Here is a 24,561-nt window from a genome sequence, read left to right on the forward strand (position 1 = left end):
GAGCATGGGCTTCATTAAACTGAGCGTATGTGATCAGATGTCCTTCTTTTAGGAAATCCTGGGCTTTGGTTAAGCGTTTAGTGTGCCACCAGTGAAAGTTAGATTGTTGGAGACCCGAGGGGAAACCTGGGTTCCCAAGAACAGAGGTCACCAGGGAGTATCTAGATTGTAAACTATGCCTAAATCGAACTGAACGCCATAGCAATAGGGACTGATAGGAGAGAAGGGACAGATTCTTTAAAGTAGTCGGCAGGGGTGAGGTCATCCACAGCAGTGCACCCCAGGAGTATGGCGTTAATTTAGCCATTTCGAGGGAAACCCATATTGGGGCTTTATCTGATGGAAGGTGTGTCAATAGTAATTGAGCTATTCTAGCTGCCTTGTAGTATTTTATCTGGTTAGGGACTGATAGCCCCCAAATTCTCTTATGATACATCATAATACGTGTCGATATCCTAGTGCGTTTATTGTTCCAGATGAATTTATAAATGTCGTTTTGAAGGGCTGTTAAATCACCTGTCTGTAAGGGAATGGGGAGGGTTCTAAAGAGATAAAGCAGTCTGGGAAGGATAACCATTTTAATCGTATTGATTTTGCCCACCCAGGAAATCGGTAATTTAGTCCATTTAGTTAAATTAGCTCTTATGACCTTAAATAATGGAGGATAATTGTGTTTATATAGGGTATCAAGGGAGGGGGTCAGGGCCATGCCCAAATACGGAAGGTACTGTGTTTAGGTACGGAAACCAAAGATCAATTCCACTAATTTTTTTAGGGGCCCGGGGATATTACAGTATAGGGACTCCGATTTGGATTGATTCACATGAAGACCTGAGACTGCGGAGAAGGAGTCAAGAGCTGCCATCAGATTTGGGAGGGAAGTTAAAGGTTTAGTAAGAGTAAGAATGAGATCATCTGCAAAGAGACTCAGTTTTTGTTCCTTGTCCCCAACCTGGAGACCCGAGATATCTGGATTGCATCTAATTAGTTCCGCCAGGGGCTCCATAGCTAATGCGAATAATGCTGGTGAAAGGGGGCACCCCTGTCTAGTTTCTCTCCTAATTTGTATAGGATGAAGTTTGGTAGCTGGTAGTTTAAGATGCGCCTCAGGTTTTTTGTAGATAGTCTTGACTGCTTGAAGAAAAGGGCCTCTGATACCCACTGTGTGTAAGACTGCAAATAAGTATTCCCAGGAGAGGCTATCGAAAGCCTTTTCTATATCTAAAGCGAGAAGAACCATTTTGGATTTAGAGGTATTAGCTGAATGCATGATATTAAGGATTTTCCTAACATTATCAGGGGCTTCACACCCCGGAATAAATCACACCTGATCTCTATGAATTAGATGGGACAAAAACCTATTCAAACGTCTGGCTAAAATTGAGGTAAATATTTTGGTGTCAAGGTTAAGTAGAGGGATCGGCCTGTAATTACCAGGTATCAAGGGGTTTTTGTTAGGTTTCAGAATAACTGTTATCATTGCGGAGAGGAATTCGGTAGGCATGGGCCGACCCTCCATCAGCCCCATGCAGAATTTCAAAATATGTGGGACTAACTGTTGAGAGAATTTTTTGAAGTACAAAGCAGTGAAGCCATCTGGTCCTGGGGCCTTACCCATTTTTAACTCTTTAATTGTGATCTCCACCTCCTCCCTCGTAATCTCATTATTCAAACATTCAACAGCAGTTTGGGAGAGTTGAGGGATATTGATATTAGCCAAGAAGTCCCTCACCGCAGTCTCAGAAGTGGGGGATGAATTAGCGTACAACTTTTGGTAAAAAGTAGTAAAGGCATCATGAATATGGTCTGGGTTATAGGTTATCTGTCCTGGGCGTGTTTGAATGTGGACCGCCTGATTTATTCTTTGACGGGCCTTTAGCTGCTGGGCCAACAGTTTATCAGGCTTATTAGCCCATTTATAATATTTCGATTGTGTCCACCTAAGCGCCTTCTCCGTATTATGAGTCAACAGCATATCAATCTGAAGTTTGGTATCCTTGATAGCACAAATTAGATATAAGGAAGAGCCCCTTTGGTTGGCCACTACTAGTAGGGCTAGTTTGGCTTCTAACGCAGTCTGAGCCTGTGACCTTTATTTTTTACATTTAGAGGCTAATGCCATTACCCTACCCCTTATAAAGGCCTTATGGGCTAGCCACACAGTATGAGAACTAACATCCGGGGTGGTATTTTCTTAAAAAAATTGTGAGAGCTCAGTCTGAATTTGTGACTTAATAGCAGGATTGAATAGGAGAGATTCGTTAAGTCTCCAGCAAAACGGCATAGCTCCTCTCTTGGAGAAATCAAACTCAGCTAAAACGACATCGTGGTCAGACCAGGCTGAGACTACGTGTCTAGAATAGGCCAATAGCGGAAGGGAAGTAGTAGAGGCAAGGATCATATCAATGCGGGTATAGGTATGATGGGCCGGAGAGAAATATGTATAACCCCTTCTCGAGCCATTATGTTCTCTCCAAGTATCCGCCATAGAGAGTGATCCCAGAATCCTCGTTATCAAGGCCATTTGCCACGTGTACGTCTATAGGGGGCAGGGGAGGAACGATCCAGTGTGGTGTTCATAACAAAATTAAAATCTCCACACCATATTAAATGTTGGTATTGCAGAGAGAGTAATGTATCATGCAAGAATTAAAAAAATAATAGTGGATCATCATTTGGAGCATAGGAATTTACAATACATATGGTCTTATCGTACAACACACCGAGTATAATCACAAACCTACCCTGGGGATCTATTTTAGTTTCAGTTACTTGGAGAGGAAAAGTGTTTTTAATTAAGGTGATCACTCCTCTGGACTTAGAGGGAAAGGTAGAGGAATCAAAGGTGGCATACCTAGGATGAAAAAATTTAGGATGAGACGTGGGGGTAAAATGGGATTCCTGTAAACAAATGACATCAGGAGCTTGTTTCAGGTATGAAAGGAATGATTTTTTCATTTTCTGCGGGGAGTTAAATTCCCGAACATTATGACTTAGCATTCTACACATGGTGTGAGTAGAGAAAAGGCTTCTGCCAGGCAATTAGATAGATAAAAAAAATAGTATACATACTGCAAGGTGTGTATTAGTGACATATGCGTTTCACGTAGGTGCTTACAGTTGGTAGCTCAGTCGTAACAAACAAACAATAAAAAAGAAGTGTCCAAAGAATGAGTAAAGTATTCAGTGACCGGATAGTGCCCCTAGGGGTGCACAACTCTGCCACATAGAGTCTCATATAATAGGCTAGCATGATGGCCGACAACACTAAGCCTGAGGATAAAACTGAGCCTTATATTTCTCCGTGTCGCGGAGTAGCACATATAGCTTAGGTAAAGCATAACAGAGCAAAAATATAGCGACCCATATATCATATGATACTCATCGGAATGCCACGAAAAATAGTAGTATCCTCAGAGGACGTGTCTTCAGTTCACCCGCGGTTCGGGCTGCTTGGCAGGAGCATTCGAGGTTCGTGGACCAGGCGTCCACATCCTGGCCGGACACTGAGGTCTAGGTGGGAGGGCCGAGGGGGGAACCGTCAGAAGTCCAGCACAACGCAGGGCATCTCATCCCTCTGCTGACGATTTAACCACATAACTTTCAGGTTAACAACAGAACCTAAGTGAAAATGGAAAGCCCCAGCGGTATCTGACGCGAGCCGTTTGCAAAGCTTGAGTGACGTCCCTCATGTCCCTCCGACGTTGGAGTGTGGAGGGTGCCAAGTCTGCATACAAATGTACAGAGGGTGGCATTCCCGGTAAATTCGAGAGGTTCCGTCCCGCCATAAGCACTTTATCTTTAGCCTCCGGGTAATGAAATTTCAGTATCACATCACGTGGGAGGTCTTGATTCCTCGGTCTTGTCAGGGCTCTATGGATTCTGTCTATCCGGAATAGAGTAACGTCATCTTGAACCACAAGGGCACGAAAGAGCGTGGTAAGAGTGGGTTCCAGGTCTGTAATGGCCTACGGAAGTTCCCTGACCCTCAGATTCCCTCTCCGGGACCTGTTCTCTAGATCCTCTAATTTAAGTTCCAACACCTCCAACTGAGCGACATGTGAATCTATATCCCTCCGATCGGAGTCTAGTGCATCCGCCATGTCATCTGCTCTAGTCTCCATGTATCTCTCTCCATGACTCTCTGACCCACCTGATGGATTTGGCGGGAAAAATCGGCAACCGCTTGTGCCAGTTCTGTTCGGAAAAGAGCAGCTATGTTCCTGAACAGCTCATCAGTGTCAGTGTGGATCGGTACTTCTGGAGGGGAGTGCGGCGGGGAGGGATCCACCAGCGAGGCGCGCTCACTGAGCTGAGTTAAGGCCGGGTCAGCCATGATGGATTGCCTGGTGGTGCGGAAGATCTCCGGGATTGTCTGAGAGGGGGCCGGTGTCGCCGGTCCTCTGAGCTTGGATTTGTTGGTCCGGGTCATACTGAGTCTGACCAGACTCTTCGGCTGCTGAGGAGCTGTGAAACACAGCGCTAAAACGGCTTGTGCAGTGCTATCGGAGCGGAGCTCACATCAGGTGCGTCCTGTCTCTTGAGCTTCGCGCATGCGCCTCCCCTACTGAAACCATTTAAAGTGTCATAAAATGTACTGGGAAACTGAAAAAAAATTCTTTGCGGGCTGATATAGGAAAAAAATCTGATTCCATTTTTTGGGGTTTTTGTTTTTACAGCTTTCGCCGTGCGGTAAAACCAAAAACTTTGCTTTATTCTGCGGCTCAATACAATTACGGTGATACCAAATTTATATGGTTTTTTAATATTATACTACTTTTACAAAGAAAAATCTATTTATTAAAATAAAAATTGTTTTGTTTCACCACATTCTGAGAGCCGTAACTTTTTTATTTTTTTCGGTTGATTGGGCGGTGGGAGGCCTGATTTTTTGCGGGACGAGCTGTAGTTTAAATTGGTACCATTTTTTGGTACATAAAAAGTGATAAAAAAGTCGTATTACATTTTTTTTAGAGCGAAGGTGACAAAAAAAAACAGCGATATTGGCGGTTTCAATCTACGTTTTTTACAGTTTTCACCGTGTGAGTTAAATAATGGTATATTGTAATAGTTCGGCCTTTTACGGACGTAGCGATACCAATTTTGTTTATTTTTTTACATTACTTTAGAAGAAAAATGGGAAAAGTTTTTTTTTTTACTTTAAACTTTTTTCTTTCTCACTACTAATAACTTTAATTCTTCTACACATTTTATTAGTCCCCTTAGGGGACTTGTACTAGCGATCATTGGATCACTGGTACAATATACTGCAATACTAATGTAGTGCAGTATATTGTTATTTTTACAGGCTTCTGTAACCGCACGATCGCTGTTCCTGTCCGTTAGTCCTGGGCGTCAGCTGTAATACACAGCTGACACCCGCAGCGTATGGAGTGGACTCAGCACGTGAGCCCGCTCCATACATCAACCCCACACCATGACGTGCTATTAAGTCATAGTGCGCAAAGGGGTTAATGCACAGCGGATGGTGTGAATATTGACATTTTCCACAGGTATGCCATTTTAGTGCATAATATGTTGTGCCCAGTTTGTGCCACTGAAGACAAATATCTCATAAAACGTTAAGCGGGTTCTCTTGGGTATGGTTATGCCATATATGTGGGAACAAACTGGTGTTTGGGCACGCTGCAGGGCTCAGAAGGGAGGGACACCATTTTGCTTATGGAGCGCAGATTTTGCTTGGTAATAGTTCTGTTTGGGGTATTGCTGGTATTTCAATTTATAATGTGGGGGCATATATAATCTGTACGCTCTACATCAGGGTATATGCAAGCTGGGCAGAGTACATTAGGGCATAAAAAGAGAGTATAATAATGTGGTAAATAAATAATAATTCATAGATATGTGGACGGTGTCGCACTGATAAATGGCATCTGATCTTATCCGCTTTTTGGACACTGCACATTTTGCATCGCATTTTGCATATACTGAGAGCCAGAACTTTTTTATTTTTTCACCACCGGAGCTGTGTGTGGGCTTATTTGTTGCGGGACAATCTGTACTTTTCATTGGTACCATTTTGGGGTACATGCGTTTTATTTAATCACTCTTTATTCAATTTTTTTGCAAGCCGGACGACCGAAAACAAGCAATTCTGACAATGTTTTTTAGTTTATTTTTTTGCGGTGTTCACCGTGTGCTATAAATGACAGTTTTGTGGGTCGGTACGATTACGGCGATACCATATGTATATAGGTTTATATTATGTTTTGCAGCGTTTGCGCAATAAAATCCTTTTTTTTTTTTTTTTTTTTCCTGTGTCACCATATTCGGAGAGCCATAACTTTTTTATTTTTTTAGTCAAAATCTGTGTAAGGGCTTGTTTTTTGTGGGACGGGTTGTAGTTTTTATCGGTACTATTTTCGGGTACATGCGACTTTTTGATCACTTTTTATTCTCTATTTTGAATGGGGTGGTGACCAAAAAATAGTGATTCTGGTGTAGTTTTTTGTTGATGTTTTTTGGGGTATTAATCGTGCGGAAAAAATAACATTACAGTTTTATAGTTTGGGTCGTTACGAACTCGGCAATACCAAATATGTGTACTTTTTTAACGTGTTCATTTTTTTCCTATAATGAAAGTCTTATTATAGGAAAAAAGCAGTGTTTGTTTATATAACGTATAACTTTTATTTTTACATTTTTTTTAAAACATTTTTATTACTTTTTTTACTTGTCCCACAAGGGGACATTTAGATTTGCAGCTCTGATCGCTGCTAGAGTACATTACACTACCTACGTAGTGTATTGTATTCTAACTGTCATTGTGACGTGACCGTCACACTGACAGGAAGCCTCGGAGGACCGGCCGGAGGCTGCTCCTCCGAGGCTTCCGTACATGGCAACCCGGAGGTCATTGTCTGGCCTCCGATTGCCACGACAAGCACCGGAAGCCCCCAAAATCACTTTGTGGGGGCTGCCGATGTGCTTTAAACCCCTTAAATGCGGCGACCGCAATCGGTCGCCGCATTTATGGTGTTAATTGCCAAAATCAGCAGCGATGGTCCGGCAAGACTGGACCACGAAGTGATTGTCGGGGACAGCTGACCTCCCGGTTCCGGACACTGTGTGCGCAAGGAACCGGTCCACAACTGTACGTCCTGGTGCGGGAAGCAAGCCCTCTGCAGGACGTACAGTTGCGGTGCAGCGCGTGAAGAGGTTTAAGATGAGCATGGGAATATAATTGTACAAAGAGAGGGCTGAGATGTTAAACACATACTTTTGCTTGGCATTTACTGATGAGTTCCGAGTGCCAGATATTCAGGGGGACAGTAATAAAGGTTACCCACCCAATATTACCTGATTAACACAGGGGGAAGTACAGCTGCGTCTGAGCAAATTAAACATTGATAAATCTCCTGGCCCAGACGGCATTCTTTCATGGGTATTAAGGGAATTGGGCTCAGTTATGGGCAGACCATTGTATCTCATCTTCTTAGACTCTCTTGTAACAGAATCAGTGTGTCACGGTGTGGACCCACTGGGCAGTACCGCGTAGCGGGGTAGCAGCTGGCCAACAAGGTACAAAACAATGTCTATAGTTCACAACTGGTACCTGAGGCAATGTAGACAGTAGCGGGAGCATGACTTGACTTTCACAGCAGGTGGCACCATGGATGCAGCGGAAGACACGACTTGACTTTCTCAGCAGGTGGAACAGTGGATTCAGCGGAAGACACGACTTCACAGCGGATACGATAGCACGGGATACTTGGTACAGGCAGCAGGAACGGGTAACACTGGGAACTAGGAAACACTGGTAGACCATTTGCAAGACAAACTTAGGTATACAACAACGCTTAGGCGAGGAACAAGTGGGCAGAGCCCCTTTTTATAGTCCAGCAGCCATTTGCGCTAATTATTGGTTGGTGACAGCTGGACGTGTACTGGCCCTTTAAGGCCGTGCATCTGAGGACCTGGAAGTGAGTGCCGGCTTCTCCCTGGAGGGAGATGACGCAGAGAAGACAGATGTCCATGGCCGGGGCCATCAGAGGGTAAGTCTGTATGACGGCCCCTGGCCATATATAGAAGATCCAAACATAGGAGCAGCACTGTGTCAATAGCCAGAAACGGTTGGTGCTAGCTTCAAAATATCAAGGAGTGACGAGCTCCTCATGCATATATCCAAGAAAAAGAGACTGGAAGCAGCACTCAGCAAAAAAATGTGAATTTATTCACCCAACACAGCAACGTTTCACTTCCTCCATGGAAGCATTTTCAAGCAATGAATGAAAACCACACATTGACATATATAGACAGAGCCGCAGCCCAATTAACAGGTGTAATGAATCGTAGTAGTTATACCCCCTGGCCATAGACGTTACAGTATCCCCTCTCTTACGTCCCCTCCTCTTGGGGCCTGAGTGGGAGAGAAATTTCTTCACGAGGACAGGAGCATTGATATTTTCGTCTGGCTCCCAAGACCTCTCCACTGGACCAAATCCCCTCCAATCCACAAAATAAAACGTCCTTCCTCCAACTTTCTTGGTGGCCAGGATCTCCCTCACTTCGAAATTTCCAGATGAACCGCCAGGAGCCACTGCGGAACTAGGAGTCCTGGAGTAGCGGTTTAGGACCACAGGTTTCAGCAAGGAGACATGGAAGGAGTTTAGGATCTTGAGGATAGGATGCAGTCAAAGCTTGTATGACACAGGATTGATCTGTAGCAGAATCTTGAAGGGTCCAAGGAACCTGGGAGCAAACTTGCAGGACGGCACCCTCAGCCGGATATTCCTGGAAGACAGCCAGAGCTTCGTATCTGGAATAAACTGAGGAGGCTCTCAGCTTCTAGTGTCTGCCTTTCTCTTCATGCGGTCAACCACCAGCAGAATAGAAGATCGTGTCTGCTGTCATATCTGCAGAAAGTCCCTGAAGGTAGAGTCGGCTGCAGGCACCTTGGATATAGTAGAGCCATGCAGGGGTATTCGAGGATGTTGGCCGTAGACTATGAAGAACGGACTGGAGGTGGTGGACTCACTGATATGGTTATTATAGGAGAAAGTGCCGCAGATAGTTCTCCATAATTTGGTTAACCCTTTCGACTTGTCCATTGGACTGAGGATGATAAGCTGAGGAGAAGTCCAACTTTACACAGAGTAGGCGGCAGTGTGCTCTCCAGAACTTTAAGGTGAACTGAACCCCTCGATCCGAGACAGATGTGTTGTATGAAGAGGTCAGTCAGTCGAGCAGCAGTAGGCAGGCAAGTCAGGGGAACAAAATGAGTCATTTTAGAAAAACGATCCACCACCACCCAGATCACATTGCATCCCGTAGAGGGAGGCAGATCTGTGACAAAGTCCATAGCAATATGCCGCCAGGGGGCATTGGGCACAGGCAGTGGTTGGAGCAGACCGGCTGGTCTGGAGTGGGCCACTTTGTCTGCTGCACATACCGTACAGGAGGAGACAAAGTCCATGATGTCTGTGGGCAGCGTCGGCCACCAGAACTGATGAGCAATAAGGTCTCGGGTATTACGGACACCCGCGTGACCTGCCAGCTTGGAACTGTGACCCCAGCAAAGGATTCCTCCTCGGTCAGCCAGACGTACAAAAGTTCTTCCCAGAGGAATGTCTCTAACCTGCAGAGGGTTAACAGAGTATATGCAGGAAGGATCGATAATATTCTGTGGGGACTCCACAGTGTCCTCTGTCTCAAATTACCTAGACAAGGCATCGGCCCTCACATTCTTGTCGGCAGATCGGTAGTGGAGTTCGAACCGGAACCGTGCAAAAAACAATGACCACCTGGCTTGACGAGGATTCAGCCGTTGAGCCGTCTGTAGGTAGGTCAGGTTCTTGTGGTCCGTGAAGACCAGGATAGGATGACCTGCGCCTTCCAGTAGGTGTCTCTACTCCTGCAGGGCCAGCTTGATGGCCAGTAACTCCCGATCCCCAATTGAGTAGTTGCGCTCTGCGGGAGAAAACAGCTTGGAGTAGTAACCACATACCACCGTTTTGCCTTTCAAACCTCTCTGGAAAAAAGTGCATCAGCACCAACAGAGGAGGTGTCCACCTCTAACGAAATCTGTAGGGCTACATCAGGATGATGAAGAATAGAGGCTGACGTGAAGGCCTTTTTAAAGTTTTTAAATGTGACTTCCGCCTCTGGAGTCCATACCTTGGCATTCATACCCTTTTTAGTCAGGGTAGAGATGGGGGGCTGTCAAAGAAGAGAAGTTGGGAATGAACAGTCTATAGAAGTTGGCGAATCCCAGGAAGCATTGTATGGCCCTTAAGTCATTTTGAGACCCTGATCAGAGATGATATAGCCCAGTAAGGGTAGAGACTTCTCTTGTAACACGCACTTCTCCAACTTGGCGTAAAGATGATTCTCCCTTAATCGATGCAACACATGGCGGACATGACCCTGATGAGTCACAAGATCTGGGGAAAAAAATCAACATATCATCAAGATACACCACAACACAGACATAGAGGAGATCACGAAAAATTTAATTGACAAACACTGCGGGGGCGTTACACAGGCCAAAGGGCATGACCAAATATTCGTAGTGTCCATCACGTGTGTTAAGTGAAGTCTTCCACTCGTCACCATGACGGATCGGGATTAGATTGTAAGCCCCCCACAGGTCTAGCTTGGAAAAAAAATTGCACCCCGTACGCGTTCAAAGAGTTCTGAAATCAACGGCAATGGGTACCTGTTCTTCACCGTTATCTGGTTGAGACCTCGGTAGTCAACGCAGGGTCGAAGGGATCCATCCTTCTTTTTGACAAAGAAAAACCCGGATCCGGCCGGGGATGAAGACTTTTGTATGAATCCCCTCTCCAGATTCTCCTTAATGTAGGCCGACAGACTGGGTCTCTGGCAAGGAGAGAGGGTAAACTCTACTGCGAGGAGGGGACGAACCAGGAACCAAGTCGATAGGACAATCGTATGCTCGATGTGGTGGCAATGTTTCTGCTTCCTTCTTGTTGAAGACATCAGCGAACTGAGAGTAACAAGGAGGCAACCCTGCCAATGACTGATGCGGAGAAGGCTGGGACGGATGGACATGCACCAGATAGCGGTCGAGACACTTGGGGCCCCACTGGAGAACCTCTCCGGAGTTCCAATCCAGGACTGGGGCATGTAGACAGAGCCAAGGCAAACCCAGCAGCACAGGGTTGACGGCCTTGGACAGGACATACAGGGAGATGAGCTCAGCATTAAGAGCTCCCACTTGAAGTCTTAATGGCTTGGTCACAGACAACACTGGGTCTGACAAAGGCAGTCCATCTACCGAGGCAACGATCAACGGTCTCTCCAGCAAAACTGTGGGAAATTGAAGAAGATCTACAAGGTCTTGGCAGAAAAAATTGGCTGCGGAGCCAGAGTCCAGGTAGGCAGAGACTGGATGAGGTCTCTCGCCAGCGACCATGTTCACAGGAATGCACAGTTTGGGAGAGAGTTCTGTATTAATTCCGTAGCGCCCAGGGTTGTCTCTTCAACCAATACCAGGCATTTGGGTTTCTTTGGCCTTTGGGAACACAGTCGCACCACATTGCCAAAAAGGCCGCAATATAGACAGAGTCCAGAGGTGTGCCTGAGCTGGTTTTTCTTCAATGGACAGTTTAAGCCGATCCACTTGCATCAGAACCTCGGGCGCAGCACAAGAACAAGGCAAGAGGGGTAGTTGGAAGTTGGGTGCCAGTCTAGGAAGCCGTCTCTCCTGTAGAATCTCTTGAGACCTCTCCGAACCTTATGTCCACTCGGGTAGCCAGTAGAATCAGGTCATCCAAGGTAGCTGGGAGATCTCAAGCAGCCAGTTCGTCCTTGATCTCGGGCGATAGGCCATGCCAGAAGGATGCTACCAAGGCCTCATTGTTACAGGACAATTCTCCTTCCAGAGACCGGAACTGGATGGTGTATTCACCCATGGAGGCGTCCTCCTGGCGCAGGTTGAAGATAGCAGTGGCTGCCGACGAGACTCGTCCAGGCTCCTCGAATACGGAACGGAACAACCGCACGAACCCCTGGAAGTCTCGTGTCTCGGGTCCCTGTCGTTTCCAGATTGGATTCGCCCACGCCAGGGCCTTGCCGGCAAGTAAAGATATAATGAAGACGATCCTGGCTGTGTCTGACGGGAATGCTCTGGCAGGAAGAGTGAAGTGGATATGGTATTGATTGAGAAACCCCCTGCACAAACTTGCGTCTCCATGGAACTGAGGTGGCAATGGCAGCGAGAACCGAGGGTCCGAACTGGGGCTGCCATGAGGTGTAGCAGGAGGGTCGATCGGAGGAGCTTGAATAGGAGCAGTGAAGGAAGTAGCTAGCGCCCATAGCTGCTGTGCCATGGAGTCTACTTCCACAAGGCGTTGATCCTGTCGTGCATGCAGATCCTGCAGGTCCACCTGCATGGCTTTGGAGGATGACAGGCCCTTGACTTGGCCAGCGGGGTCCATGGCCTGAACGTACTGTCACAGCGGGGGGTGTGAACCCACTGGGCCGTACCGCGTAGCGGGTAGCAGATGGCCAACAAGGCACAAAGCAATGTCTATAGTTCACAACGGGTACCTGAGGCAATGTAGACAGTAGCGGGAGCACGACTTAACTTTCACAACAGGTGGCACCGTGGATGCAGCGGAAGACACGACTTGACTTTCACAGCAGATACGATAGCACAGGATACTTGGTACAGGCAGCAGGAATGGGTAACACTGGGAACTAGGAAACACTGGAAGACCATTTGCAAGACAAACTTAGGTACACACCAACGCTCAAGCGAGGAACAAGTGGGCAGAGCCCCTTTTTATAGTCCAGCAGCCATTTGGGCTAATTATTGGTTGGTGACAGCTGGACGTGTGTTGGCCCTTTAAGGCTGTGCATGCGGGGGCTCGCGTGCCCTGCGGGAAACAGTCAGAGAACCCGGAAGTGAGTGCCAGCATCTCCCTGGAGGGAGCTGACGCCGAGAAGACAGATGTCCATGGCCAGGGCCGTCAGAGGGTAAGTATGAACGACGGCCCCCAGCCATAGACGTTACACAGTGCCACAGGATAAGTGGACGGCTGATGTTGTACCAATATTTAATAAGGGTAAAAAGGAGGATCCGAGTAACTACCATCCAGTAAGTTTAAAATCTGTGGCATGCAAAATATTTGAGGGTGTTCTAAGAGATAAACTGCAAAAGTATATAGCGGAGAATAGTCTAATAACATAACAAGCGTGGATTCATGAAAAACCGGTCATGCCTAACTAACATGCTCGGTTTCTAGGAAGTAAGTGCAAATCTGGATGTTGGTCATGCGGCTGATGTGATACTATTTGATACTGTTCCACACAACAGTCTCATTCTGAAGCTACAGACAGGGACTGGGGGACCATATATGCAAGTGGGTAAAGAATTGGTTAATGGACAGAAAACAAATAGCTGTTATAAATGGAACTTACGCAAAATGGGCTGAAGTCGGCAGCGGGGTACCACAAGGATCGGTGTTAGGCCCAATTCTTTTTAATCTCTTTATTAATAAACTTGTGGAGGTTCAGCAAGGTTTAAGTTTTTGATGACGATACATTACTTTGTCGGATACTTAAAACTCAACTTGACTATAAAATAATTACAGAAAGACCTATGTAAGCTTTCAGCATGGGCAAGAACATGGCGGATGCAATTTAATGTTGATAAATGTAAAGTAATGCACTTAGAAAGCAATAGTAGCATTAATTAATATGCAATAATTGGAATAAAATTTGAGATAACGGAACAAGAGAAGGCCCCGGGTATTCTAGTAACAAATAAGCTAAGAAGCAGCACAGCAAAAGCAAATAGGATTTTAGAGTGTATAAAAAGAGAGATAAAAACCAGTGATTCAAATGTAATATTACCCCTTTCTAAATCCCCTGTTTGGCCACATCTTGAATATGGAATTCAGTTATGGGCTCCACAATGTAAAAAGGATATAGGAGAACTGGAGAGGGTTCAAAAGCAAACAACAAAATTATTAAATAGTATGGGAGGTGTCGCTTACAATGAAAGGCTAGACAAAATGGGTTTGTTCAGCTTGGAAAAAAGACGTTAGAGGTGATCTTATTAACATGTATAAGACTATGAATGGCAATACAAGAGAACTAGCACATGATTTGTTCCTTCCATGGACTCTACAAAGGACGAGGGGATATCCTATGCGTGTGGAAGAGAGATGTTTCAGACATCAATATGGGAAAGGGTTCTTTACAGTTAGAGTGGTCAAGCTATGGAATGCCCTAACCCAAGATGTAGCAATATCAGATACTATGTCAGCATTTAAAAAAAGCCTAGATGCTTAGTTATTGATGAATGGCATCAAAGGTTATAATTAATCAAGCAATGAATGACAGGTAATTTATTATTATGTTGAACTTGATGGACCTGTGTCTTTTTTCAACCTATGTAACTAATGTCCATGCAAAATATGAATTTTTCATTCTTAATAAATTTGCCAAAAAATTTTAAATTCTGTTTTCCCTTAGTCATTATGTGGTATTGAGTGACTTGATTTTGTTTTATATTTTTGCACAAGGCCTCAACATAACAAAATTTGAAAAAAATGAAAGGGTCCTAAGACTTTCCGAATGCACTGTATATGTATACACATCAATAACACACTGATTTACATGCTGTAGTAAATGTACCCTACATATACAGTATGTACACACCTATATATACACACATACTCTGATATTCATATAAACAATTAAACAGTATACAGTCACAGCAAAGTACTGTAAGCATTGGCTGGATGCTTAAATCATTACAATTATCATAAACAAACTTAATTGTGGTTTCAATGTACTTCAATTGAAAAAGACATACAACAAACCTTTAGGCTGTGTTCCCACATAGAGTAAACAATGCAGAATTTACGCAATGGAATTCTGGGTGGAAAGTACGCAGCATTTGCAGTTGCAGCAACGTGAATAAAATCGAAATAAATCTTTTGCACATGCTGCGGAGAAAATGTTCATAAATTGACCTCTGGTGCGGATTCTAAATCCGCGGCATGTCAATTTATGTTGCGTATTCGTTGCTCTTCTGTCATGGATTTTTCCCATTGAATTCAATGGGCATATAAAACCTGCAGCAAATAGCTAAGTATTGCGACTTTTGCAACAAAAAATCTGCGATTCTGCCGCAAAAATTGCAAATGAGAAAAAAATCTCAGATTAATAAAGTCTATACTTACCCCCAGCTGTTGTCAGAGAAGCATTCCACTGTGCTGAATGCAGCCCGGCCGCCTGGGATGAAGTTTCGTCCCATGTTACTGATGCAGTTAATCACAGGCTGCAACGGTCAAACGGACTGCAGCGTGCATCCTCCATTTGTTGGAGATGTAACTCTGAAAAAGGCATGTTTTTGCATACTTTTTGGTCTTGTGAGGTTCTGACGCCTTTCTGGGAGACCGTGGCCAGTGTTATCCGCACAGTTACCGAGTTGACAATGGAAATGGGCCCTGCCTTGTTCCTTTTACATCACTGCGAGATTCAAATCCCGATTTACAAACATTCAATTCTTAGACATCTAGTTACGGCTGCTAAGATGTGTATACCATTGCTCTGGAAACAGCAGATATCTCCTCCAATTTCACTCTGGTTTTTGAAGGTCAATGATCTGATGACCATGGAAATCCTAAAGTTATATCCAGAATTATTTGGGCAGTGACACAATCTTCATGATTTGGGCTCTGCATGCCACCTCTGGATTTGAAATGAAACAACTGAGATGTAATTGAAGTGCAGAATTTCAGGTTTAATTCAAGGAGTTGAATGAAAATATCCTGTGAAACGTTTAGGAATTTCAACCATTTTTCTACACAGCCTCCTCATTTCAGGGGCTGAAAAGTAATTGGACAAATTAACATTACCATAAATAAAATGTTTTTTTTTTTAATACTTTGTAGAGAATCCTTTGCTGGCAATGACTGCCTGAAGTCTGGAACCCATGGACATCACCAAATGCTGGGTTTCCTCCTTTGTGATGCTTTGCCAGGCCTTTACTGCAGCTGTCTTTAGTTATTGCTTGTTTGTGGGTCTTTCTGCCTTAAGTTTTGTCTTAAGCAAGTGAAATGCATGCTCGATTGGGTTGTGATCTGGTGATTGACTTGGCCATTGCAGAATATTCCACTACTTTGACTTAAAAAAAACTCCTGGGTTTCTTTCGCAGTATGTTTTGGGTCATTGTATATCTGTACTGTGGAGTGACGTCCAATGAACCTCGCTGCATTTGGTTGAATCTGAGCACAAAGTATATCCCTGAACACTTCAGAATTCATCCGGCTTGTTCTGTCTTCAGTCACATCATCAATAAACAATAGTGATCCAGAGACTTTGGCAGTCATCCATACCCATGCCATCACACTACATCCACCATGTTTTACAGGGGATGTGGTGTGCTTTGGATCATGTGCCGTTCCAAGCCTTCTACATACTTTCTTCCTCCTATCATTCTGGTACAGGTTGATCTTAGTTTTATCTGTCCAAAGAATGCTGTTCCAGATCTGGGCTGGCTTCTTTAGATGTTGTTTGGCAAAGTCTAGTCTGGCCCTTCTATTTTTGAGGCTGATTAATGGTTTTCACCTTATGGTGAACCCTCTGTTTTTGCTCTCATGAAGTCTTCTCTTTATGGTAGACTTAGATAATGATACACCTACTTCCAGGAGAGTGTTCTTCACTTGGGTAGATGTTGTGAAAGGGTTTTTCTTCATTATGGAAAGTATTTTGCGATCATCCACCACTGTTGTCTTATGCAAACGTCCCAGCCTTTTTGAGCACGAGATCACCACTGCTCTCTTTTTTTCAAGAATGTACAAAAACTGTTGATTTGGCCACTCCTAACATTTGTGTTATCTCTCTGATGGATTTCTTAATTTTTTTCAGCCCAACAATGGTCTGTTTCACTTGCATTGAGAGTTCCTTTGACCTCATGTTGTGGGTTTACAGTAACCGCTTCCAAATGCAAATACCACACCTGCAACCTCCGAGGGTGTTGCACTATGTGTCTTCCTTTTTCCATCTATTAGAGACATAAGATCCCTTTCCTACCAGGAATTCTTTGAACGTCGAGAGATGATACAGAGCTCTGTGGGACTACAGGGGTAAGAATTAACATCCACACCCTCATTAGATTGCGGAATGTCCACTGCATTCTGGGAGAGAGTGTCCATACTGAATGATATTGGACTGTTACCAGTGCCGTCTGAGCGGTAAACGTAACTGTACTTTATATAGGTCATTTAGGGTATTTGTTGGATCATACATGATCTAGTTTTACCTGCTCCGGTCTGAGAGATATGTTGTGGGTATTTGAGCAACTACCAAATATATATAGTTTTTTCTATGTTTTACTACTTTACAAGTAAAAACCTAAGTGTAAAAAAGAAAATTTATTTTGTGTCGCCAAATTCTGAGAGCCATAACTTTTTATTTTTCTGTCGATTAAGTAGGAAGAGGGCTTATTTTTTGCGGCATAAGCTGTAGTTTTTGATACCTTTTTGGGGTACATGTGACGTTTTGATCACTTTTTATTTCATTTTTTTGTGGGAGATGAGGTGACCAAAAAATAGTGATTCTGGCATTTCCATTTTTTTTTACAGCGTACATCGTGCGGGTTAAATAATGATATATTATAATAGTTCAGGCTTTTACAGATGCGGCGATACCAATTATGTTTATTTATTTTTTACTATGCTCTAGAGGGAAATGGGAAAAAGGGGGTTTTTTAGAACTTTTAATATTTTTTTCTTTTTTTTAACATAAAAACAAAACCTTTATTTTAATAATGTTTTATTTTTTTATTAGTCCCCCTATGGAACTTCAACCGGCGATCATTAGATCACATGCAATATATACTGCAATACTAATGTTTTGCAGTATATCGTGATTCTGACAGGCATCTGTCAAGCCCTGCCGGAGGCAGCGCTTAATAGGAGCACAAAGATGGCGGACCTGGGGGCCTTCATTAGGCCCCCAGGCAGCCCTAGCAACCATCACCACCCCGCGATTGCATTGCGGGGGGTGCGATGAGCTGTTAGAGGGGGTCGCCCCCCACTTCCTAATGATTTGAATGCCGCGGTCACTATTGACCGCAGCATTTAACGAGTTAAACAAGAGGGACCGCGCTCGAGCAGGTGTAGGTATACTACTTTGCATGTTGTTTTTGCTTAGATTGCACTTTATATATATTCTCTATACTTATTTATGTGTTCATCTGTGCAAAGCGTACCATGCCTAGTACCTGCTCATTAATATGTACTTATGCACTTTAGCCATATATAGGTTGTGTCTGACCATTTTTACATCTGGGGGGCTACTCTGATTTACGTTCGGATTCCGTTTGTGTTCGAGGGTCCATGGCATTTTATTATGTCTAAGTGTTATACGTTATCTCCATGTGTCTAATTGACTTTAATAAAGATTATTTGTATTTTTCCAAACACCTGGTCGTGACTTGTTTCTTTTTCTGGTTTGGCTTAAATTAGTCACCAGGACCACTAGTATCATTCGGGGTATTGTTCGGTTTGCTAAATGGGCTCTTATTGTGTCTATAGGCAGTGATCTACCTTCCGGAATGGAATTAAAGGCCGCCATAAAAGGACTAGTGAGGAGGGGATTAGGTTTTTTATAATAGGCCAACGAAAGACCATCAGGGCCTGGGGCCTTACCGGTAGGGGATGGTTTGAGAGCTTCAAGAAATTCATCTTCCGTAATCGGGGCGTCTAGTGTTGTCACCACCTCCTGTGGAATCTGGCCTAATCCCGAGGATTGAATGTATGATCTGATGGCGTCACGTCTAGAACTGGGGAGAGGAATTTAAATAGTAGGAACGAAAGGTTTCTGCATTTTGTCCCGGCGAGTGTACCCTCGTGCCCTCCAGTGTTGTAATGCAAGGAACATACATGCGCGTCCTCTGCACGCGTAAAACACGTGCTAACGTGCGACTCAGCTTGTTGCCAAACTCATAGTAGTGTCTACGGCATTTAGTGAGGGAGGCTTTGGCAGCTGAAAGCATCAGAGTACGTAATTTATCCCTCAACCTTATTAGTTCTACTCTCGAGCCCGGGTCTAATAACATCTTGTGTGCGAGTTCCAGGGCGTGTATTATCCCCACTAGTTCCGTAAATATTGCAGCGCGTTCCTTTTTGAATCTGGAGTCAATCGTTTTGAGAACTCCACTCTTAACACATTTATGTGCTTCGCAGACTGAAAGAGGATTAGAGTCTGCTGTAGCGTTGGTGTCTAATTAGAGTGGAGTTCAGACGTCACTTCCTCCAAGACCGCAGGATCTTGAAACAATGAGTCGTTCAGACGCCACTGCCACGGAGTAGAGTGTAAGTAGGGGAGGGCCAAGGTCAGAGTTATCATAGCATGGTCCGAAAACGATATACAATTTATAGAGGCTGAGGAAAGAAGTGCAAGCTGGGAATGTCAAAGCAGAAAGTAGTCTATGCGTGAGTACATATTTTGCGGGTGTGAAAAAAATGTATAGTCCCTATCATTTCGCCAGAGTTCTACTAATTGATTGGCGTGGAGCGAACGCTGCAGGTGATGAGTGAACGGTCTGGAAATGGCGGGCTGGCCCGATGTGGTGTCTAATCTGGGTTTCATGGGCATATTAAAGTCTCCTCCCAGAACCAATGTCCCCTCCGCAAATTCGTCTAGTGTATTAAGGGCTTCGTCCAATAGTGTCAGTCGACCAGAGTTAGGGAGGTATAGGTTAGCAAAGGTCATGTGCAGTCTGCAATCTTACCTTTTATAACAAATATCTTCCCGCGTCATCTGTGCGACACCCCAAACACTTCCAAGGTACAGAGTTCGCCACTAGGATGGATGCACCCTTGGTTTTAGAGTCCGGCGAAGAACTGTGATATACATATGGGAATCTTGAGTTTCGGAGGGATGGAAGCTGGTCCGAGCGGAAATGTGTCTCCTGTAGGAAGGCTATCTGAGCCCTTTTTTTCCCAGAGGAGACGCAACAGAGAAGATCTCTTTTCCGGTATATTCAGACCCTGTACATTTAGTGAGACAATAGTTAAATTAGACATAATGCAACCAGTGTTATGAACCTGAGGAAAGTGAATGGAGAACGGGGGGGGGGGGGAGGATCAGGACAGGTGACAAAAGGCGACTGGTACAGAGAAGTGAAAAGAGTAGAGAGATAAAGAAGAGCCCAAAGGCTCCAAGGGACAACTGCGATTTGCACCACCCAAAAACAGGAAGAGCAAAGCCACAGGTCTGTGAGTGGAGTCGTAGAAAGGCACCGCAACATAAGAAGTCTGGAGCACACGGACAACACAATGCATAGATCATGTTAGGCAATAACGCATTGACAACCAGAAAACAGTAAGTACAATATAACCCAAGGGGAGAAAAAAATACATCCCCTCCAATATGCAGTAACATAAAGAACATGGCCCCCAGCTCCCGCAAGTCCAACATCACCTCTCAAAACCCTGTGGGGAGGGGGCAAGCCAGTCTAGGGGGCATTGCCAAGGGGCAGTAGATGAAATAGACCTCCTGGCCTACAATAACTCTGCCGAAAGGAGTCATGTGGCAGGTAGGAGAAAAGGGGCCAACCAGACCCAGCAGACACCGTTCCCACTGCGAGGACTGCGAGCCGGGCCCAGGGATCCTTCACCCCGAGACTCAGGTCATCGCGGGCATGCCCCTATTTCTCTTCGAGGTGGCAATGAAGGGGGGTAGAGTCCAGTCCGGGACCGGGACCATCTCGGATTCCAGGAATTTGAAGGCATCTGGAAGATCTAATGGAGTTTTAACGACAAAGGTATGGCCAGCCTTTCGTAGGATTATATGAAAGGGGTGACCCCAACGATATGAGGCTCCTGCCCGTTTGGTGGCTTCCAATAGAGGTTTAACAAGATGCCTCATATAGAGCATTAGTTGAGACACATCTGGCAGAGTCAGAACGTCAGCTCCGTAGAAAGGAACCGAGCCGCGGTCCCAAGCATTACGTAAAATGTCCTCCTTTAGCCTATAGAAATGGAATCTACATATCACATCTCTAGGGCGGTCTAGATCTCTGATTTTAGGACCCGCCGAGCGGTGCACCCTGTCCAATTCCAGAGGTGTCCCAGGGGCACGGTTCAACAGCTTATGTGGACACCACCTCTTGCAAATCCTCTGGAGGCACAGATTAAGGGATCCCTCGTAATTTAAGATTATTGCGCCGGCCTCTGTTTTCAATATCATCCACATGAAAGGCAAAGTCTTTCAGACGCGTGGCCTGATTACTCACGGTTGTTTAGAGCGTTGTCAGATCTGAGACCAATGACCGGTTGTTGCTCTCTAGTCGGGTGACTTGTTCATCCAGCGAATGTACAGACTGGGAGACCTTCTGCAGTACTTTGGTCTGTTTCTCCTCCAACTGCAGCATGTGTGCAGCCATGTCGGCCCATGTGGGCAGCGCTCTCACGATCTCCCAGAGCCTGGTGAGGGTACGGTCTGCCTGTGCACCCAAATCTGTCTGTCCCCAGGAGGACACAGCCGACGAGAGAGACACCAGCTGAGGAGCTGCCGGAAAGTCCTGTGACAGCTCAGTCGGGATGCACATGGCAGGAACAGTGGAGGACGCCATTGTACCTGCAGGCGGGCGGCTGCCGTACATCGTCTGCTGCTGAGGTGACGCTGTCTGCAGAAAATGGGCTAAAGACGGGTCTCGAGATGTTCTGGGTGTGCCGGACTTAGATTTGCACCTTGGCATGTCTCCTCAGGTGGGTAAAAGAAGCGTTATTGCCGTGATGCTCTGAAGATGTCCGGAGCTCTGAGATAATGATGCCTCATGCCGCCATGCCCAAGCCACGCCCCTACAATAGCAATTTTAATATATAAAAAATGTACTTTTCTTTTTTTATTCCCCAGGAGGCTTGTATTAATTTATTATTAGTTGTAATTGTGAGACATCGTAGCATTGCCTAAAACTCGGAAAGGCCTACCCCCCCCCTCCCCCGTCTCTTGAGAATTGCAAAAAAAATTGTCGGAGTCTGACTCGTTTGTCCCTCCATAAAAATGTATTAACCATTGAATCCAATGTCTTAAATATTTTTCTTTAGGCCAGACTGGTGAGTTACTAACCACATAAAGTACTTGTAGTAGGATAACCATTTTTATGAGGTTCACACTAGCCATAAATTATATTGGCAATTTGTTCCAGATTTGTAATTTGTTCCTAACACACAAAAGCAGTGGGCACACGTTAAATTCTTCGTATTCACTAACGTTACCTGATATTACAATGCCCAGATACTTGAAATTTCCCCCCATTGGCAACTTCTGCATTGAGGCCAAGGGCATTGTCAACATTTTCCCAATAGTCAACAGGACAGTCTTTGCCCAAATAATTATAAGGACTGCGGCTTACGGCTTCATCTACTGCGGTTGAGGCCTTCTCCAAAAACGATAGGACATCGTCTGCATATAACCCGACTTTCTTTTCCAATGGCCCATTGACTATAAGGTTTTTTAATAGATAAAACTGGCTAACTCTTCTAGTGCTCAGGAGAGCAATGGGCCCTCTGATGCCGGCCCTGCTTAGAGGAACAATGTAGGCTGTATAAAATTATTTTATTTTATAATTTTACTTTTTAATATGTGTTTTTTTAATACAGCTATGAAATGTCCTGACCATTGCACTCTGACCGTTCCGAGAAAGAAGCCGTAAATGGCAAAACCCATGGTCGGCCCGAGTATAACGGTCCACTTGTTTTTTATGACTTAATAAGCACGTATATTTTATGAAAATTGTGAGTACTGTATATAGATTAATGTCTTGTTTTTCTATACCCATTTAGTTTGGCCGGCATTATTTCCTCTGCTTAATACCTAGCATAGGAACACTGATAAGTAACAATAACATATACTGCAGAAATTAGCATCTGTGCTATTTATCTCTCTTTGTCATCTGCTCATTAAGGGGTTTGTTCGATCCCTAGAAATTGGCTAGCCTGGCATAACCAAGGCAGACACTGGGATCAGGAAGGCAAACTCTGCATAGGAAAGGCTGCTTATCACCTTCCGTTGAGTGTTTTGTTTTTTTAACAGGCGGTCAATTTATTTCTCTTTTTGGTGTAAAATTTCCAAACATGTACAGCTTTTTCAAACTATGCTATGCAGATTGGCCTTTGGCTGGCTACACTTGGAGAAATACTGGTAGGCTGGTCAGACCATGACGTCAGTGGGCCAGGGTGGGATGCATCAATTTCTTCCCGATTCTCCCAGACCAGTTGTAGCTGGTTTGCAGAATTGGGGAGAACAGGAATGCCGATCCGGTCCTTCCCGAACTCCATTGTATCCCCGTCTTTAGGACGCGAGTACAATTAAGCAGTTTTACTGGCGCTCGCGGGAGCAAGGGAAACATAGGTTCCCTGCCCCGTCAATTGTCACTTTTTCAATAATGTAGATTACACAATGATGTCATCAGGCTGCCTGTGCCGCTTCAACCGGAGCAGACATGGCCAGAAAAGACCAGGCCTGCATCATTGGAGGACAACGTGGGAACCGAGATAGGTGAGATGGGTGAGCAAACTTGTATGAGGGCACCTTCAAACGAATGTTCCGAGAGGACAGTCAGGCTTTTGTACCCGGGAGATACAAGGAGAAGAGAGCCACCGCAGTATCTGCTTTTCGCTTCATGCGATCGGCTGCCAGCAAAATAGAGGACCGGGGCTGTTGCCAGATTTGCAGAAAGTCCCCATATGCAGAGTCAGCAGTGGGTACCTGAGATGTGGTCGACACAGGAAGAGGGACTCTAGAATGTTGACTGTACACAATGTGAAATTGAGTGAAAGTGGTAGACTCACTTGTGTGGTTGTTGTATGAGAACTCGGCCCATGGAAGAAGCTGTATCGTGCTGTGAAGAGATGACGTGGCGGAGATAATTCTCCATTATCTGGTTGATCCTCTCAACTTGTCCATTGTACTGGGAGTGATAGGTGGAAGAAAAGTCCAATCTGACATCCAGGAGTTTACAGAGGGCTCTCCAGAACTTTGAAGTAAACTGAACCCCCCCCGGTCGGACACAATGTGAAGAGGCAAGCCATGCAAGTGAAAGATGTGCTAAATTAAGAGACTCGCCTTTCGAGGAGCAGAAGGTAGGCCAGTCAGTGGGATAAAATGTGCCATCTTAGAGAACTGGTCCACCACCACCCAGACTGTGTTGCATCCTGCTGAGGGGGGAAGGTCTGTGACAAAGTCCATTGCAATGTGCTGCCAGGGGGCGTTGGGTACAGGCAGAGTTTGAAGCAGGCCAGCAGGCTTGGAGTGAGTAACTGTTAGAAGCACACACCGTGCAAGAAGAGACAAAGTCCAGAACATCTTTAGGTAGTGTGGGCCACCAGAAGTGACGAGCAATCAGGTCTCGGGTTTTACGGACAACAGCGTGCCCAGCTAGTTTATTCTTCTCCTGTCTGCCAACCGAACAAAAGTCCTCCCCGGAAAGATGTCTCTAACCTGCAGAGGATTAGCAGTGACAATGCAGGACGGGTCTATGATAGTCTGAAGGGTGTCTTCCATCTCAAATGATCTGGACAGGGCATCGGCCCTCACATTCTTGTCCGC

The 24,561-nt window shown here is 45.0% G+C and overlaps 1 protein-coding gene across 11 annotated transcripts in view; it reads right to left on the bottom strand.

Moving 5' to 3' along the window:
* KCNIP1 (potassium voltage-gated channel interacting protein 1) overlaps positions 1 to 24,561 on the bottom strand; it is a 1,275,893-nt gene that overhangs the window by 407,603 nt on the left and 843,729 nt on the right. The gene's annotated exons all lie outside the window — the stretch shown is intronic.

The sequence above is a fragment of the Rhinoderma darwinii genome, chromosome 3 (assembly GCF_050947455.1).
Source record: "Rhinoderma darwinii isolate aRhiDar2 chromosome 3, aRhiDar2.hap1, whole genome shotgun sequence".
NCBI lineage: Eukaryota > Metazoa > Chordata > Amphibia > Anura > Rhinodermatidae > Rhinoderma > Rhinoderma darwinii.